Below are 21,339 nucleotides of genomic sequence, written 5' to 3' on the forward strand. Positions count from 1 at the left end.
TTCTATTTCCAAACATAAAGAGAACATTAAAAGGCCGTCGTTTTACAAGCATAGATGACATTAAAAGCGAATCGCTGAAAGAGCTGAAAGCTATCACAAAGATCGAGTTTCAGAAGTGTTTCGAGGATTGGAAAAAGCGCTGGCACAAGTGTATTGTATGCGAAGGGGACTACTTTGAAGGCGACAATGTTAATGTAGATGAATAAATAAATATTTTTTTCAAAAAACGAAAATTCCCGTTACTTTTTGAACACACCTCGTACAAACGAAAATGATACAAATAAAGGATGTAATTGGCTAATTGCCGACTGCAGAAGTTGATGCAATTTTAGGCTAAATTTAATAAAATAATAATATTTAAGAAAAACATCAATTTAAATTCACTTACTGGACTGGCTTTTCAAATGGTGAATCAAAACTAACCTTTACGAAATCAAAATTTATAGTATTTACTCTTAGACGGAAAATCCTACATCTTGAACCAAACTCCTATACCAACTGTGGACAAAGTACGCTACCTTGGACTGCACCTAGACAAACGGTTGACATGGAATCCCCATACTGGACTGCAAAGACAAGAAACTAACCAACGCTACAAACTTCTCGCCAGACTACTTGACAAACGATCTAAACTCTACCTAGATAACAAAAGTCTCTTATACCTTCTGCTACTGCGACTTATTTGGTCATAGGGCATCGAAGTATGGGGATCGGCTAAGCGTTCCAACTCACTACACCTCCAGGCATTACAGTCAAAAATACTTCGAAAACTTTTTAACGCTCCGTTCTATGTATCTAACCTCATTATCTATAATGACCTCAAAATCCCATTTATTACAGATCTTGCTAACACTCGTTTCTTCAAATTTCATTCCTCTACAGCAGCTCATCCTAACCCTCTCATAGAACACCCATCTTCCTCCACATTACCAGGTAATCCTCTAAGGAGATTGAAGGGAAGATGGCCTCCTGATCTTCTGTTATCGTGAGAGCAAAGCACTTTACTGGAGTGGCACCACTGAGTGCCTTCTCCACTCATGACTTTCTTTTATTTTTTTATCAGGTACCATATTTGCTTCTTGCAGCAACCGTTGCAGTGGTAAATTCCAGTGGTATAGCAGATTTTTTTTTTTTAATTCAATTTGAGTGAATTATATTTTATTAAACAATTTTAGCAAACAAATAATAATAATTTCAAGTTATTCACTTATTACTTATTAGTTCACTTTAAGCGAAGTCCATTGATACAAACATGTTTGTAATATTAAATAAAGGTACATTATTTATTTGTTACAAACGCTATTATTGGAACTTTTATTGTATTAGATGTCAACCTAATGATTAAAAAAACAAAATTGTAATCTTTTACAGTCTCTGTTTAACGATTGATGCATTAAAACAACGCAACGTCAACATTTACACGTAATGGCAATTTACTAAAGGCTCCTAATGGGTTTACTTCTGCCGGTGAAACTATACACAGTTCTCCCACACAAAGATGGGTTTACAGATCAATGCTTAGTGTAACAGTGGAATTAAGTGAAAATAGAAAGAATAAACTCTTTTATTTAACCTTAATTTAATAAAAATCAGAATAAAAGTAAATTTAAAATAATTTCAGAGAATACGTAACAAAACAAAAGACGTTTATTTTATTTACGTCACTAAGTTCCAGTAACTGATTAACTAACAGTTAGTTGGGAATTTTTACTGTTTCTAAAAGTACTGACGAAGTAATGATGTAATTCATCAGACATAAAAGCAGAAAATGTTTGAGGTTATCAGAGAATCAGTTTGGCTTAGCGAAAATATACCTTCACCATTGAATTAATGAATATTATCTTTATATAAAATTCTTAAATAAGTAAGCTGACACTGGGATCTCTGACTAATACCTCTAAGAATGTTCCCATATTTAAGCCTTTAAGCCTAGCAAGTCAAATTGGAGTTGAGGCTATAATTTTCATTGAAAGGGAAACTGAAAATCAGAATTCATATCCAAAGATATACTTTACAATCGAAGAATCGAAGTTTTTCAATTATATTGCTCAATTAACCCAATACTTTGTATTTCCCTGAGAGAGACGTTCTTCACCAACAGTTAATAGTTATTTATTTAACAAGTGTGGAAAGTAGTACTTTTCCTCACGCGAGGCAGGGTTTGCACGCACGAGCGAGCGAAGCGATGCGAGTGCAAGTGCAAATTGCCGAGTGTGAGGAAAATACTTTACACTAGAGTTAAATATTATATTTTTTCTGCAACCATTTATTAACTAAAAAAATTAAAAATTTCATTTTTACAGTCTACAAAAAGTAATTTATTTATTATAAACATTTATTGTTATATTACAATTATTTACATTACTTACGTATTTACATTACTTATTACATTTTCTGCTGTTTCTTTTATTGATGGAGGAGTGTTTTCTAAACAGGCATCACTAGAATCCATTTTAAATTTCTATAAGGTAACACTATAACCTTTTTAACTGTTATAATTAAAAATATCTAATTATTTATTAAAGTATTATTTTTATTTCTATATTCCTTTCAATTTTTATTTTATTTTTTAATATTCGTTTTTTAATTATTTAAATAAAATAAATTTAAATAAGCTTATTAGAGTTTTACAGAAAATATTTATGTTAATAACAAAACTTCTTATATCAAGGAAGCACAATAAAGTTTTTCCACTCACTTGTGCGGAAAGTGACACTAATGGGAATTTCCCCCCACTAGTGTGGGAAGTTGGGCATTACACAGCTGATTTTAATTGAGTAATGAGAACTTCCCTACATGGTTGCAGAAAAAAGTCTTTGTTTCAATAAAGGTACTAATTGGTTAAACCAAATGATGTTTCTGGTTCTTTTTAGAAATGTGTTTTATTCCCGGACAGTATTTATTTGAATAAATTTACGTGCAAATTTTGTGGATAGTGAAAATCATGACAATATAAATCACTCAAATCTCTTACAGACCTCATAGTTGACAAATATAACCACAGTTTGTATAATTATGAGCTTACCCTACCTATAAATATGCCAGCCCTACTTTCAAGTCTTTAAAGTCTTTAGTCATTTGGTTGACAGAACGTTTTTACAAATTCTTTTATAATATACAATTTAATTCAGAGTTTTATTGATGGCCCCCCTCTTGTGGAGTGAAATTTATATACCAAAAATATCATTAACCCAGTTGTAGATTTTAGAAACAGAATCCGAAATTGAATACATTTTTATTACGCTTGGAATTCCCCTCCCCAAAAAGTCACTATGTACTAACACAAGGATATTTAATTCCATAGGAGACAGTAAAAGTAAAGTAATCGCCTATTTTATCAGGCGGGACTTAACGTCCGACTACCATTTACTAGGTGTCGTGGACGGAGGCGACTAGCAAACGTACTTTACTATTTCTCATTTAACCATTAAATAAAATCCAAGGCCAATACCGGGAATCGAACCAAGTACCACAACGCATATCAGCCTTGTAGGTCTCATCATAGGAGATAGTATTCTAATATAATTACATGGTTGGATCAATTATTAAAACTGTCCGGTAGGAATTCTCACTTTTGGATGTAATCAAGTTCGCAAGATACCTACTTTAAATGGAACTTAGCTGAAATTTAGAATTTCAGTAAAAAAGAATATGAGACTACCCCAAACTCGCGCGTTTTTTTAATTTTAATTTTTTTTTTCGAGATCCTTTTTTTAAGTCTTAAAACTTAAAAAAAAAAAACTCACTTTTCACAATTTTCTAAAATTATGATGTTCTAAACGTATTCAACTCTTAATTTTTATTTGCTTGATAGTGTTAATTGCATAAGTTGTTGATATAATTTAGCTTCACCAGTGTAAAAAGTGCTGCAGTTGTGTATGAACAAAATAGCAAAATTCTTAAGAAAAATGAGTGCATAATAAAAGCAGAAAGCCGAGTTATACTATATAAATACAGTTGTACATTTCAGGTTTAGCCTATACTTTAGGAACAGTAAATTCTCCAACTGCGCATGAGGAAATGATCCAGTTTGATCTTGAAATTTCTTTAATTTTTTTTTTTTTTTTTTTTTTATTATTATTATTTTTATTTGAGGCGCGTCAACATCTAAGGTTATTGGCGCCCGGAGCTTTTTTCAGTGCACTGCCGGCCTCCGGACAGTGTTCTTTCGTTACAGACAACACTGTCCATCACCGGACAGTGAGCTGTAAGAAGCTCCTAGGAAGAGAAAATCTAAGGGTCAGCAGCTGGATTCGAACCCGGGACCTCCGCGTGGAAGTCCAGTACGCTAATCGCATAGCTAATCCATTCCCTGAAGTTTCTTTATGTTGCAAAAATAATTCATCAATTAATAAAAATAATCAAAAATCAAAAATTTGAAGAAGAAAATGTAAACAATAAACTATAAAGTTCTTTTCTTTTAGTAACAATTTATGGTAAAACTTTTTTAAAAAAAATTGTAAACGAGATGTATTATACGTATAACAACTTCGCAAGAAATTTTCTGCAATGAGATTTATCCTCCCGTAAACAATGTTTTTTGCATAATTCTGTACGCAATGATAATTTTAAATTGTGTACTGGTGATAAAAACACAAATATTGGATACAGGAAATTTGCTAGAAAAAGCAAATCAGGTAGGCTGTGAAAAAAAAGTCCTCTATTGGTTCGTTTACTGAAAGTGACTGTGAATATCAATTTTGTATTATTTTCTGTATATAAAAAAATGAATTTTATATATTGAAACATGCACCGCCATGTTGCTCCTACGATCTTATGCCCTTCTAACCTGGATTTATTTCCGTTACTTAAAAAAAAAAAAAAAAAATTTATATACAATTCCAAACTAATCCACTTGAGGCCATTTGAGCCTTTTTTTCGAGTCAATAAAAATTAGGATGTAAAATGATTGTGCAATAATTTTATCTTATTATTTGTTACATTATTTTAATTCTCATTTGAAAAAATGCAACCTTACTTTCTAGTCAGTGGGACATTTTTCTAAATATAAACATTTTACTGTATTTTTTTTTTGTTGAATTTAGAGCTTAGATTAAGTCTCTTGGGGTTAGGCCAGATAGCCTTAGCCACTGAAACTTCTAAGCGGTTCATAGTTGAATAAAATTACTTTTCACCCTTCTATTTAAAAATGGATTCGAGATTTTCAGCAGTGAGTGGTAAAATATTGGTGCATGCTATAAGCATGCCATCATTGACAGCTTTTTCCTCAATGTTTCCATTTATTTCTTTCTTTGCTTTCAAATTGTATTAATGCAATCGCTGGAAAAGGAACAAGGAACTTAGTCTTGCGACTATTCACAAGGGTAGGAATTTTGTATAATAATTGTATTAGGTTTTTCTTTTGATTTATTTTTTTTAATTTTCTATTTGACCTACCTTGATATCAAATAACCTTGGCCGATGGTCGGGTAGGTGTGTCCGTGGTTGCCATTTAGCAGAATATACCGCGGTAGAAGTGGTATAACAGCTAGGTCCACTAGAATACACAGAATTAAACGGATAGGGCGGTGTTAATGAACTATAAGGGGGAATGAGGCGTTCAAAAATGACCAAAGGGCTTCTGCTGGGACGCTGCGGCTCACAGACTTAGGGCCCAACTGGCCTAGCTAGCCTTAGTACGTAGGTGTGCCGTCAAGAAGCGCCACTATACTGTACGTGCCGAGTTCAATAAGCACCGTTCGCCCACTAACCTGACGCTGCTGCTGCCGCCTCTCACCATCATCCACCGGCCGAGTGTTTTCCTTACTGAACTTCCACCCGCCCCTTGTCCAATAGTCGCACGTCTTTTTTTCTTCTTCTCTAATTTAGCGCTATCCTGTGTGTTTACATAAAACTCTACATTAAGAAAACTAATAGTGGAACTTGGATTACAAAAAGTTTATTGAAGCGAATTGAAAAAAAAGATTAGAAAAGAAAATCTTTCCCCATCAAAGAATTATTTTACACAGTGCGGGTGTAAAGGAGAAAAAATTTGAGAGAACCACCGCTTCACTTGTAGAACAAACTACCACAGATTTAGAACCTAGTTTCACCAATTTCGTACATGGATTTCCTCTATTTTTTCCCTCCAACTTTGAACAATAGTTATTTATTTAACAAGCGTGGAAAGTAGTACTTTTCCTCACGCGAGGCGGGGTTTGCACGCACGAGCGAGCGATGCGAGTGCAAATGCAAATTGCTGAGTGTGAGGAAAATACTTTACACTGTAGTTAAATATTATATTTTTTCTGCAGCCATTAGATTTATTAACTAAAAAAATTAAAAATTTCATTTTTACAGTCTACAAAAAGTAATTTATTTATTATAAACATTTATTGTTATATTACAATTATTTACATTACTCACGTATTTACATTTTCTGCTGTTTCTTTTATTGATGGAGGAGTGTTTTCTAAACAGGAATCACTAGAATCCATTTTAAATTTCTATAAGGTAACACTATAACCTTTTTAACTGTTATAATTAAAAATATCTAATTATTTATTAAAGTATTATTTTTATTTCTATATTCCTTTCAATTTTTATTTTATTTTTTAATATTCGTTTTTTAATTATTTAGTTACGTTAAATAAGCTTATTAAAGTTTTACAGAAAATATTTATGTTAATAACAAAACTTCTTATATCAAGGAAGCACAATAAAGTTTTTCCACTCACTAGTGAGGAAAGTGACACTAATGGGAATTTTTCCCCACTAGTGTGGGAAGTTGGGCATTACCCAGTTGATTTTAATTGAGTAATGAGAACTTCCCTACATGGTTGCAGAAAAAATATGTTTCTGAATTCTCATCCAAATTTATAGAAGTTGCACCTCAGCTTTTTCTACTAAAAGTTATTTCAAGTAATTTGGTGTATCGCTGTACATTTTGAGACAAGAGAGGACAAATATAATATTCGTCAGGATATCAGGTCACTCGGGAATAATGGGAAATTAAACTACTGACTTGGCAGCAAAGGCGGTAGCCAATATGGAGGCTACGGTTCAAAGGCACTTACTATGTTTCTACTTTATTCACGATATGTTCAGTTACTCTCTTAACTTGATGTTACTGATAAATGCTTTGTCCTGAACCCAAATTGGTGAGATGGTACTTTGTGAGAGTCAGTCAAGTTATGTATTAGTTGTTAGCCGCTAAATTTGTCCAACCATATTTAAATTAATACATAAATGTCCAACACTTGAGTTACAAGTGATTGAAGACAGGAGCAATTTATGTCGGTTACATTACTCTAACGTTTTCAAGTTTTTTTTACTTTGTCTCCTCATTCTTCCTATTTTTTACTATCGTGCAGATATTCGATATGCCGGAAATAAATAACTTCTGGTCCTTGAACATGACGGAAGTAGTTGGTAAAAATTCTTCTTTGTGTACGTCTTTTTTTCTACAAAACTGAATTAAAATTAAAGAATCCTAGAAGGTATATTAAGGGAAATGCAAGTTTTGTGCGTAGGTAATGTTTAAGAATTGTAAAATAAAAGTTGTTAAAACTTAAGCTGAACCATACCTAGTTTATTTGTACTGCGAAATAATTGTTGTTAAATTAAATATTAATGAATATGTAATTCGAATCGATTAACAAATACGAGGGGGTACCCAAAAAAAACCGGAATTATTTTTTAAAAGCTATTTATTTACAAATTTTTTACTTATCCCCTTCAAAATACTCTCCATTACATCTAATACATTTGTCCCACCGGTGCTTCCACTGTTCGAAACATTTTTTGTAGTCATCTTTAGAAATGGCTGACAGCTCCTTCTTCGTTTTTTTCTTGACCTCTTCAATGTTGTCAAATCGGTGACCTTTCATGCCCTTTTTCATTGCGTGGAAATAAGAAAAAGTCGCACGGAGCCAGGTCAGGCGAGTAAGGTGCGTGGGGCAGCGGAACCATGCCATTTTTAGCCAAAAACTGTGTAACAGAGATGGCTGTGTGTGCAGATGCATTGTCGTGGTGGAAGAACCAGTCTCCTGTTTGCCACAAATCGGGTCTTTTTTGGCGAACACTATTGCGCAATCTTTTCAAAACTTCCAAATACAAGGTTTGATTGACGGTCTGACCTGGGGGGACAAACTCTGAATGGACTACGCCTTTGGCATCAAAAAAGCAAATCAGCATTGTTTTGATGTTTGACTTGACTTGACGACATTTTTTTGGTCGGGGTGAAGATGACGTCTTCCATTGGCTCGACTGTTGCTTTGTTTCTGGGTCATAACCATAGCACCATGACTCATCACCAGTAATGATGACCTTTGACAGAAAGTCTGGATCAGTTTCAAGCTGTTGTTTCAAAGCACGACATGTTTCAACTCGATGTTCTTTTTGATTGTCAGTCAGAACTCGAGGAACAAACTTGGCAGCAACCCTTTTCATTCCCAAATCTTCCGTTAAAATTCGCTGAACCGAGCTCCAAGATAACCCACTACTCTCTGACAGTTGATCAATTGTCTGTCGACGGTCTGTGAACACCAGCTCTCGAATTTTTTCAACATTTTCGTCGATTCGGGCAGTTGATGGACGTCCAGAACGAGGTTTGTCATCAATCGACATGTCGCCATTTTTAAACCGAGTAAACCACTCGTATACTTGAGTTTTTCCCATAGCGTCATCTTTGTAAGCTGTTTTCAACATTAAAACACTTTCAGCAGCATTTTTGCCGAGTAGAAAACAAAATTTCAGAGCTGCACGTTGTTCACTTAAACTTGCCATCATAAAAAACGAAAAAAGAACAAAACAGCGCTGGTAAAAACAATCACTGCAGATGAACAGAACAAGCCAGGCAGACAACACAGGCAGGACTGAACTGGCAAGGAATTGCGTTATACACGTCTAGCGGCAGAAATGCGTACTACATAAGCTCCATGCGCGGCAACGCAATTCCGGTTATTTTTGGGTACCCCCTCGTAATACGTAAATCAATAAAATCTTAAAAGAACACTTTTGATATTAGAGAACATGCTGCACGCTATTTATATTCATGTTTATTTCTGCGAGGCTAGCTCACCTGTGTCGGAATGGCTTCAAATAGTGTATCAGAGTTATAGTTAATTTGGTCTTTCATATTGTTTTGGTGAATGCGTTTCTGTTTGCATGCTTCTACTCTTTCTAAGATGTCCTCAAATCTTCCTTTTTCCCTGAATGTAACAGAATCATTGTGTTGTTGATACTGTCCAATGACTGTGTTTGATAAGAAGGTTTGCGTAAGTTGAGTTTGTACGATCGGATGTGTTATTTGTATCTGTCTTGGATTTTTCTCCCGCTCTGGGTAACATTGGTACTAACATAGTCTGGACAAACTAGTTTGTAAATGTCACTGTTGTCAAGATGGTTGTTAGTTTCGATTTGTGTACTGTTTCCTAGTTTATTGTTGGTCCTAAGCGCTGTTTTGAGGTCTAGTTTCTTGCAAGTATTGCATGAATATTTCAAACAATATTGGCGATGGGGACTTCTCATTATTACTTTGTCCTTAGCAAAAGGCAAAAGTTATTTTTAAATCTAAAGTAAAACTGTGTAAAATTGACGATATTTCCAAGTGGTAAATACTGAAATATAAAGTTTCAGTTTGCTGAAATTTTCGTTTTTAATTTTGTTTGAAGGTAGTTTCGGTATCGGTTAGAGCTGTTAGTTGGTCCAATGTCTGTAGTGTGTTTTCGTCTTGTAGTTTCCATTTTATAATAATTAAAGAGTCTCTGTCTGGGTTGAACGGTAAAGGTTTGTAATGTCAAGGGACATGAGGCGTGATGAGAATGTTAGTTCTGGGTCTTTCAATAAGTGGATAATGTGTTGTGTATTTTTTATGTGCAATCAGGGAACTATTCTCAGGTTAGGTGCTGTAGGATTGATGGATACGTACTTGAGTTCTCCATTTTTAGGTACGATAAAGGTGGCTGTTTTATAGCTCTCTTGATTTGCTGTTGGACTCATATTGTCGGGTGGTTCTTAAGTTGAGTTTGTCTGGTTTTGTTTATGAAGTATTTTATTTGATTATACTTGAACAATTATAAGTACAGTTACAATAAACATGCTATAAAGGAGTAGAGAATTTACGAAATTAAAAACTAAAAAATGCAAGATCTCTATTATTTAATTGAATTATAAATAAACTACGATTTGGCTTTAGTAATCCATTTCTAAGTTTAATCCATAAAAAATGAATGGAACGTTAGATGGAATAATTGAATATTCCATAAAATCTTGGTTGTTATCTAGGAATACATCTACTATTCTGTCAATAGCGTGAGCTTCGCTTTCCTTAGAGAGTTAGTGAAATTTTTATGCATAATACGAGGTTTGTGTGACCATTTATCTATTCACAAAGAGTACTCCTTCCATAATTGGACAATAATAGAAATCTAACTTTTTAGGTTATAAATTAACCAGATTATGAATACAAGCCATTTAAAAATAAACACAATCCAATATTGCTTTTATATTGAGCAAAAGTTAATAATAATAATAGTATTTTGAATCAAAAATTGACGATATTTCCAAGTGGTAAATGGTGAAATATAAAGTTTCAGTTTGCTGAAATTTTCGTTTGTAACAACCACACGGATTTTGAAAATATGACAAAATAGCAATGTCTCCTCATACTATGTAAACAAACATTTAAGGCCATTTTAAAAGTTAATATGAACTTATCTTCACTTATAGTAAAAACCAATATGATTGATCATGGACTTCGCTTGGTTCCAGCTAGAACGGACTGGAAATGTTATAGAGGTAAAAGGAAAGAAAGCAAACTGAATAATTGATCGTGATAATTGGGAAAAAGGTTTTTCGGTCACAGAAAAGTTTCAATTTTCAATTTGAAAATCAAGTAAACGAAGCTGTCAAATACAACTTTTCTGCGTTTATATGTAATGACGCCTCTACCGTAGTGCTACTGAGTATGTTGTGACCGTTAGCAGACTGCTGAAAGGGCATTCTACATTGATGGCCATGACAGGGCGTCAGTAGAGCCTTTGAAAGGATCAGTCTCTTTTCCATTTATCCCCTCTCTGTTGGGAAGACGATAGCATCTTGTAGCTCACCACTGCAATCTTTGTTTCGCTCTTCTTATTTTGTACCAAAGTTCTTACTCCAGGCCCTCCGAAAGATAAAAGCTGTAGATTGAAGCTGATTTAATTTAATCACTGCCATGAGTAAACATCTGCGAAGGATATAAACTGCTCACCACAAACATTGCCCCATTCAGAAGCAAGTACTTGATGATTGCAGCGAGGGAAAGATGACAATTGACCCTTTAGTGGGTCTGAGGGTTCTTGAAATAATTAGTGACCTTTTTTTTGCTTTCTGAGCAATGTCCCCATCCCACACTTTAGTAGAATTATTCATCTTCCTCTCTATCTCCAGGATTTCTTAGGGAGCGCTGGTGGAAATTATTTTTTCCATTACTCCCTTATCTTCATGTTATGGTAGGATATTTCCTTTTACTTATGAGTAAAATACTATGAAAGAATCAAAATACATGGGGATAAATATTTTTCCAGTCATTTTTCTCTTTTCTGGAGCTTATTATACCTCACTCTTCGGTGATGGACAGTGTTGTCTGCAAAGACTATCCAATGCAATAAAATAGCTCTACTCGCCAATGTGCCCAAAAGCTATGTTTTCGATGAGAACTCAAATTCGAAAATCGCCCGATCGCATATTGCTAGAAGAGAAAACGAAAAAAATCTGGATTGACTATGGCACAACTTAGTTGCAACTTCAAGCAACTTACAGAATCACTTCAACTTTCCAATTTTAAAACATTAATTTTTAGTAATATCACAACAATATAAAATTTATAATAAAATTCTAATTACTTCGCCATAATACATTAGAGGTAGGCGCCACGGTAGACGAGCGGTTAAAGGCGAGACCTGCAAACCTAATATGAATTGCGGCACTGGTTCGATTCCCGGTCTTAGGCCTTGGCTTTTATTTAATGTTAAATAAAAGAAATTTACAGTAAAGTATGTTTGTTAGTCGCCTCCGTCCACGACACCTAATTGGTAGTTGGACGTAAAACCCGTCTGAAAAAGTAGACATTACAGTTGTTAGTTCACTATTCTGATATTATTCTCCAAATCATTATTTGCTTCATTAAAATTCGCATTAAAATTGGCATGCTGGATTCCTGTTCAAACTAAAAAAGCATCTTCCCTCAACATACTACCTCATTCTGCGCTACTATCTTTCAGATAGGTTCTTCAAGTTAGTACTGGCTCAGCAATCTCTTCGGGGCGGGAGTGCCGCAGGGGAGTATACTTGGCCCCGTTCTCTACACAGTATACACATCAGACATATCTGTACAACCCTCTACACTCTGTACACATACAGCCGACACAGCCACACTAGCCACAAGTACACATCCTTCATCAGCTTCATACAAGTTACAGACACACTTACATAGAATAGAATCCTGGGCAAAGAAGTGGCGGATTAAAATGAACTCACAGAAATGCCAGCATGCCACGTTTACTCTCCGGCGGGGCTCCTGTCCACCTGTCCTCTTCAACTGCAATCCTCTTCCTTATACAGAAATGGTGCGCTACCTTGGGCTCTACATAGACAAGCGACTCACGTGGAACCCACACACTAGACTTAAAAGACAAGCAATGACAAAACATGCGGAACTACTTAACAGACTTCTTGGACGACGCTACAAATCACCCATTGAACTCAAACGATAATTATACAGTACTATTCTTAAACCTATGTGGACTTACGGACTAGAGCTGTGGGGTTCAGCCAAACCTAAAACGTACGAACTGTACAAACATTTCAGTCAAAACTCCTCCGACAGATAGCAGACACTCCTTTCTACGTGACTAACCTCACTCTTCAAAACGACCTCAACATTCCCTTCATAGACCAACTCGCCAAGACGAAATACCAAAAGTTCCATACTACTCTCTTTACTAACTCAAATCCTCTCTCGCCTCCTCTGACATCCTTAATACTCCTCGCCGACTGAATCGCCAGTGGCCCCGCGACTTCCTTACAGTCTGAAGAACTAAATCTCTACTCTCTCCTACTCATATTCTCCTCCTCATATTCCCCTATCTCATCTAGAGAGAGCTACCGCTGGGTAGCTTCTCTCCTCCTGCTCTTTCCGCTCCAGCTCATCTCATTCACCTCCTATTTACTTATTGTATATATTTATACAGATTGTAAATAACAAAAAAAAAAAAAAAAAAAATTGCTTGGTTCAGCAGTGGCTTGTACCTACAGATAGCTAGAGTTTATCTCCTATATTTTATAACTTATATTGAAATCTGTACGCGTTCATTTCTCATATAACGACAATTCATAATATTGGTCCAAAAGATGAGGGATTTCCGGATATGAAATGCCTCCTGTTTATGCAAACTGACTTTTAAGTCGTTATCCATTAATGTTTTGACAATTCTTAGCATAGCGTGATTTCAAAGCTCTACTTTTCTGTAAAATTCTCTTTAATTTATTATTTCGTAAAATCTTCAACCAAAATTTAATTTTTTTTAATAATTTAAGCTGTGCCAGAATAATGTGCTGAGTAGTAAAGTAATAATAATAATGTTCCGAAAACGTCGTTTTTTGTTATGATTTTTTTCCCCCCCAAACTGAGATCATTTACCAGGTTAATGAAGAAAATAAAGGGTGAAGGTTTCATGCCTGTTTTACTTCTTCTGAGTATTGCAATTGTTTTTACTTATAGTTTAGGTTGAGAGCAAAAGGCGAGAACATTGTCATATGATCACCATCTACACCGTACTTTCTACATCCTTCACAATAAAGCAATAACAATAAAAGTTTTTGTTATCGCGCCTGGTAATAATTTTTGTTTCAGTAAGCTCATCTTTTTTTTTTTTTTTTTTCTATTTTTATTATTAATTTCCTAGCGACGTAAGGGCTCAAGCGACCCCTCCCTGAGTACGCTCATGACATCACAGATGGAATTATAAATTTAATGACATCATTCACTTTGAACAATATTCATCTTCCCTTAAAATATCGACTAGATTTTGGTCATTAGTGAGGATTTAATGAGAATTTGTGACATTTCATATTATTCCAACAGAATTCTAAATTTTGCTAGCGATTGCACATTCCAGTGGCTACGTGATTAATCAACACAAACAAAAATTAAACATTAACTCTTATAATGTTACACAATTGTCGATGTTAAGCACTCGTTTTAATCTACATGAAGGTTTTTATTTTTAGAAACATTTTTAGCTTCATTAAATTTTCATTGTACAGTGGAATATTTGGGAATTTATTTAGTTGAGGTGCTTCAATTTTGTTTTTCTTTTACCTCTTTTTAAAAAGTGGTATTTCATTTGTGCAGATTTTAGATTATGAGTGTTCAACAGTGATGCATGTTGTTTAAGCTCTTCGTATCACCAAAAAAAACTGATTTTAACAAAATGGTCCAGATATCTGAGAGTCTGACTACCAATGATCAATATTAAAAAAATAAAATAAAATAAATAAAAAATCATTGAGATTTAAAATTGAAGTTTCATCCTCTCCACCAGCAGTTTTAAAATAAAATGAGTTTTTCAATAAAACAGTTTTGAATTTTCTTTGTTTTATTCAAGTTCCATTTTTTGTTTCGTTCTTCAAACTTTTGCTACATTCGTTGCCCATACATGCACAGATTTATTTCTTGTGTTTTGAAACATTTTCCCCTGGAAAATTTATTGAAGGGCACTTTCAGGGAAATAGTGGAAACTGACTTTCCTCTAAAGAGGATTTCAGTATGCTAAGAAACTCTAGGTAAATTGATAAGGGTTTCATTATGAAATCAAAATCAAAATTTGAAGGAAATTGTTGAGACAAAAATAGTACTTTGCTTTTTGAAAACCAATTATCTTTCATGTTGTACCCACGAAATAACATGTCTCAATGTTATACTCTCTAGATAGGCAAGATGGGCGGCCACAAATTTTCTTTAGATCTATGAGTAGGCAAGTGCTACATTTGTAAGCTTGTTTGAAATTTCATGTATAAATAAAATGGAAAAATAATATGTACAATATATTTCCGCCATTTTATAGAATCGTATATCTTTCCGGCAGATCTTGCAACATCTCTGACTCTGCTACTACGATTAAAATGTTACGAAATGGCTTAAAAATTAATACAGTACCTCGGAGGTACACCACTCTATGTCACATTTTTAATTTATTACAAGAGAGCAAATGAAAGGTTATCTCGCGGTTTTTTCTTACTTATAAGGCCACGGAAGTTATTTTACTTAAGGGTTATAGGCAGTCAGAAATTTGAAAAAATCGATTTTTTTTATGATTTTTTTATATTAAATTATAGTATCTCAGGAATGTTGTCCTAAAATTTCAAGTCGATCCGAGCAAAATTGTAAGAGTGAAAATGGACGAGAATCGAATTACCATCGCTGAGCACAGAGCGCAACTTGCTAAGCGGAAGGCAAGAATCCTACGCAGACAGCAGAAATCGGAAAACTTGGACATTTTGGAAGTCATGGAGGACTTATTTTATGGGCCTGGAATCGATGACACTGTGTAAGTTGAAAAAAAAATTATCCAGGTTTTATTCGCAAACCTTTAACCGCTGAAAACTTTAAACGCGTTTTTCTCCAAAACTACGTTTTCAAAGTCGGTGGACACGATATCTCAAAATCTACTGCACCGATCTTTTTGAAATTTTACGAATTTCTTTTACACATATTAAAATCGTACTTGGACGAAGGATTTTTTTTTTTCTTTCAATGAATAGAACTTGTTTTACAAACATAAAATAGTCAATTTTTTTAGTGAAAATCGTGACTCAAACTTTAAAGTTGTCCCAAAAATTAAAAATTCAATTTTTTTCTAAATCCTTCGTTCAAGTACGAGATAAAGTCATCTACTAACGAAATCTTTTCGAAATTTTGATTTCAGATGACCCAGTCTCAAGATATCATGTCCACGAGAGGGTTGCATTTTTTTGACGTGTTGCATTAAAATATTCGCCATTAGTACAATTATTATTAATTTGTAACGAAAAAATTACAATAAGTTCTTTAAACATAGACTGATATGACGCAAAAGTTCCCGAATAAAAAAGTAAACACGTTTTTCCCCAAAAAAATTTGAAAAAATGACTTTTTTTGCGCCTCTGACTGCCTATAACCCCTTAAATCTTTGGTGTATAATAAGTAACGTAGATGCACATTAACATTTGATTGGGTAATAAAAAAACAATAATTTTGTATTAGAAAAATTAAAAAAAATAAATTTTGAAAAATGGACTTGTGTACAAAAATGAATGTTGTGTACCTCCGAGGTACTGAATATATTAAAATGAGGAGCCCTAGGCTTAGTAATTGCCTGTAACGCCGATTTCTTGTGTTATTTTTATATTTATTGAAGCAGAAGAAAGATTGGGAATCCCTGGTTTAAAAGTTGAAAGATTTAGGATAAGAGGATTGGCTAATCAAAAGAAAAAAAATTGTTAGGCATCAGAGATACGTTTAAGTGAACATGTCCCATTCAGAAAAAAGGCATGAGCTAACTTAGCAGTGCTGCGGGAATATACCTTTTTTTTAGTTCCGCACTTACATTAGTTTATTTTATTTAAGCTCAAAGCCTAAGAGGATTTGGACTCAAGCTTACAGCGGCTGAGGTTTGGGAACAGCACCGAGCAGGTAGTTATTCTGTGGCACAGTGAGATATTAATATTGACACAAGCAGGTTCTTGCAAAGGGTCTAGGATTCTGATGTACTTAGAACGTTGTTCGCCAGAATTTGCTGGTTATTTCTTTGTATTTGTATACTTTATGCGTTAAGATTGTACACATGTTTGTAGGAATCCTAACAGCTTGCTTATTGGCCAGAATATCTGTAAACATTTCGAACTGCAGTTGCTTCAATTGTTTCCATTAGTTCGGATTTTCTATTAAAGAGATTTCTGTAAGATGGATTTTCTGTTTCTATTTCACATTGATGTTCTGTTATTTTTCAAAGATCTAACCTGAACTTAATGACCTAAATTATACAGGGTGACTAGAGTTACACGCTCCACCCACTTTTTTTTTAAACGGCAGGAAATTACGAAACAATAAAAAACACTTATTTAATCATTTTTAGTCTAGTTTATTTTCAGTGATTTACCCATTTTTTTAAACCCCAATATCCCGATATACGAGCATCCAACATTTTTTTTTCAAATGGAACGTTATATTTTTTGTTCCATATTTTTATAGTACTTGAGCTCCTTAAAAAAACAAATAAAAAAGTTATGGTAATTTAAAATATGAAAAACAAATTTCAGTTTATTGTCAAAATTACGTATTTTTTTTAAAAAAGAATCTATTCAAACTGGGCACAACCAACGGACAGGCAAGCCAAAACTCTGGACTCCCACGCTTTGCTTGTAGCAGCACTTATGGTAGCGAAGTCAAAATCTAGGCAGGCTAGAGTTATTCCTACGTTCAGGTTGTTTTTTCTACAAACGTTCGGTGTGGAGTTTTAGGAAATCAACTAATCGGCCCATACTTCTACAGAGAGAACTGGTGCAAGGTATCTAACTTTTTTTGAAGAGACATTTTGTCAGTTCTGCTTGAAGATGTTCCTCTACAACGTCGGCTAGATATATATTTTCAACAAGATGGTTGCCCGGCACATAATGCGAGAGTTGTTCGAGGTTACCTAGACAGAAATTTCCATGAAAAGTGCTTAGGAACTCATTGTCCCATCCAATGGCCACCTCGATCTCTGGATTTAACCCCAATGGACTATATTTTTGTGGGGATATCTAAAAAATAAAGTGTACAATAACCTTAATCCCGTGGATTCAGTCAAAGATCTGGAACGTCGAATAACTCTAGCCTGCCTAAATCTTGACTTTGCCACCATAAGTGCTGCTACAAACAGAGCGTGGGAGTCCAGAGTTTTGGCTTGCCTGTCCGTTGATTGGCCCAATTTGAACAAAATAAGATAATTTTGACATTAAACTGAAATTTGTTTTTTTTTTTAGGAGCTCAAATACTATAAAAATATGCAAAAATAACATATAACGTTCCACTTGAAAAAAAAAAGTTGGATGCTCGTATATCGGGATATTGGGGTTTAAAAAAATGGGTAAATCACTGAAAATAAACTAGACTAAAAATGATTAAATAGGGTGAAGGGACCAGTAATTGACTGGGCACCAGTAATTGACATACCAGAAATAAACTGGTATTATAAGGAATATGAGCCGTTTTTAGTGGTGATTCTTTCAATTTCGATATTGAGAAGTCTTTGGGTAGGAGTTCCAGAAAAATATTAATTATTGGAAGGTTCCTTGGTATCAGTGGAAGGTTATTTGTGTTAAAAGTTCAAAATCAAGGAAAAAACAAACTTTCAAGTGTTTTTTATTTTTTCGAAATTTCCCGACGTTTAAAAAAAAAAGTGGGTGGAGCCTGTAACCATGGTCACCCCGTATATTACAATGTATATTTCTACTTTTGTAATTTCGCATAGAAATGGGTTGCCAGTCAAAATAGATTCTGGAAATTTTTCACTATTTCCATGAGAGAGAAATCCAGAGTTGGTTTTTATAATAATTTCTTGTATTGGTTTCTATTAGAAGGGCTCCCTATTTCTTTCAATCTGCGTGGGTTTAATTCTTAATTAAGTTTTTTTTTTTCTATTTTCTGTTTTATATCGATTCATATTACGTTTTATTATAGCTTTCTGTCGGGAGGTTTTCTATATTAGCATTTTTTACAGGAGACCTATTGGGATTTATCGATCCCGTAGGCTAACCTCATTCTCTTCTTGTATTATTGTCTTGTAATCGTAAACTCCTTTGGAGTCATGAGCATTTTTTAGAATTGCCAATACAATTCTTCGAAAATTAAAAATAAATAAATAAATGAAAAATAAAGCTTGATATAAACAATTGCAAGAGACAAAGACATAAAAAATAGCATGAACATGGCTGTAAAGGGAAACGGGCTTCACAAATAATAAAAATAAAACCTTTCTGCTTTTTCTTATGCTTTATTTCGTTCACATTTTGTAAGAAGAGATAAACTATTTAGCTAATACTTTTTTAGGAACGAACATTTTTAATTCTTTTATTAAATAAGGAATATACGAGTATTGCAAATACGCCCAATATCCTTTTTTAGTTAGCCCTGTGTCTGAAAAGAGGGCTCTGGTGTCGATGGATTCTGTATTTTTTATTTTAATAATGATCTAATTAAAGGTTATTGTCAATTTTCCGATATATGCGTGGATAGGCGTAAAAGCCGAAAGATGCATACGAGGGTCGTTTGAAAAGTTCGTGCAAAGTCAGAGAGATAGCACTACTGGCGCGTATCGAGGTTATGTTTAGTTAGTAGCATCTCTTGGAAGAACACACACCAAGTTTCAGCCAGATCGGTCTATTTCCTTGTGTTTGGCATTCGTTTGAATCGAGGAAGCCGAGTGATTTTCAAAAAATGGACGAAAAAGAATTTCGTGTGTTGATTAAACACTACTTTATGAAAGGCAAAACGCCTCAGGAGACTAAAGAGAAGCTTGATAAACATTATGGTGACTCTGCACCTTCGATTAGAACAGTTTATAAGTGGTTTCAAAATTTTCGGAGTGGCCATATGGGCACAAAATCCATGATATGGTGATGGATGACAGAAGAGTGAAGGTGCGTGAGATTGCTAGTGCTGTGGGCATCTCGAATGAACGGGTACTTAATATTTTGCATCAACATTTGGACATGACAAAGCTATCCGCAAGATGGGTGCCGCGATTGCTCTCGCTTGACCAAAAACGAAATCGTGTGAAGTGTTGCAAGGACGGTTTGCAGCTGTTCCAGAAGAATCCGCAGGACTTTAAGCGTCGTTTCATCACTGTGGATGAAACATGGACACATCACTACACTCCTGAGACCAAAGAACAATCTAAACAATGGGTTACCAAGGGGGTATCTGCGCCAAAAAAGGCGAAGACCGTTCCTTCGGCCGGAAAGATTATGGCGACTGTCTTTTGGGATTCGCAAGGAATAATCCTCATCGACTATCTGGAAAAGGGTAAAACTATTATAGGTGCATATTATTCATCGTTATTGGACCGTTTGAAAACCGAGCTGCAAGAAAAACGCCCACGATTGGCCCACAAAAAAGTCCTTTTCCATCACGACAACGCACCAGCTCACACCTCAGCAGTTGTGGTCGCAAAATTAATGGAAATAGGGTTCCAACTCGTTTCACATCCCCCCTATTCTCCAGACTTGGCTCCCTCGGACTACTATTTGTTCCCCAATATGAAAAAATGGCTGGCGGGAAAAAGATTTTATTCAAACGAGGAGGTGATTGCAGAAACGAATGGCTATTTTTCAGACTTGGACAAATCCTATTATTCGGAAGGGATCAACAAACTAGAGCAGCGTTGAACGAAGTGTATAAGCCTAAAAGGAGACTATGTTGAAAAATAAAAAAGGTTTACCCCAAAAAATTAAGTAGTTTTTATTTTTGCACGGACTTTTCAAACGACCCTCGTATGTGCTGGGTTCAATTAACAGTTTACGAATTTGAATTTTATTTCATGTTATAAACAGAAATTTATAGTAAAATATTTTTGCTAGTCGGCTACGATACCTTGCCGGTAGTTAGTTGAAAGTAAAGCTCGCCTGAAATAATTGGCATTACTTTAATTACTAACTTGTATTAGTAGTGGGTGGCCTCATTTCGCTCAACAGAATTTGCATTTAACTTATTAACTATAATCTGTTCGCAACAAGCACTTAGTTTTTAATTTTATTTACTGTCTCTCACAAATTTGCAGTAACTAAAGACTGGCCAGACTCTAGTGTGCATCTGAGTAATTTTAACTTCTGTATTTTTATTTTACATAAACGAATCTGTCAAGAAAAAAAATATACTGAAGCTTCTCAAGTAATGGAATCCTTTCCGAAGAACATTAATAGAAATTTTAAAAAAATCTTACTTTAGCCAAGGCCAAAATGTATTACATCATTAAAATAATGATTAAGAAATACAAACATGTAATATTTTACTGTTTACATTATTTTTGGTGACTGATTCATAGTTTCAATAGGAATGAAAAAATAACTGCCAGTTTCAGTCATTGTCACACACCGATTACACTCAGTCCATGAACAGACAAGACTGAAGACACACCAACCCTCTAATGATGTAAAATAGTACATTGTAAATTAGACCTGAAGATGACCTAGTCCCTAGGTCGAAAGCTCGGCATAATACAGTTTACCGTGACTGAAACAGGCATTTATTATTTTAACCTATTCTAATTAATGTAATAATAACTTATTAATATGTAATAAACTATACCAGAGATGGCGAACCTTTTTGAGGCGTGG

At 34.5% G+C, this 21,339-nt stretch overlaps 1 protein-coding gene across 2 annotated transcripts in view; it reads right to left on the reverse strand.

Moving 5' to 3' along the window:
* Positions 1-5,733, reverse strand: part of GABA-B-R2 (gamma-aminobutyric acid type B receptor subunit 2) — an 802,816-nt gene extending 797,083 nt beyond the window's left edge. The window contains exon 1 of one of the 2 annotated variants that reach the window (XM_074121125.1): positions 5,398-5,733. The gene's annotated coding sequence lies outside the window, so the exon portion shown is untranslated. The remainder of the gene's footprint in view (positions 1-5,397) is intronic. The other variant, XM_074121124.1, reaches the window with a different exon arrangement.
* Between the last annotated feature and the right edge of the window lie 15,606 nt (positions 5,734-21,339).

The sequence above is a fragment of the Rhodnius prolixus genome, unplaced genomic scaffold (genome assembly GCF_049639745.1).
Source record: "Rhodnius prolixus isolate KJV_2025 unplaced genomic scaffold, Rpr scaffold_2, whole genome shotgun sequence".
NCBI classification, from domain to species: Eukaryota; Metazoa; Arthropoda; class Insecta; order Hemiptera; family Reduviidae; genus Rhodnius; species Rhodnius prolixus.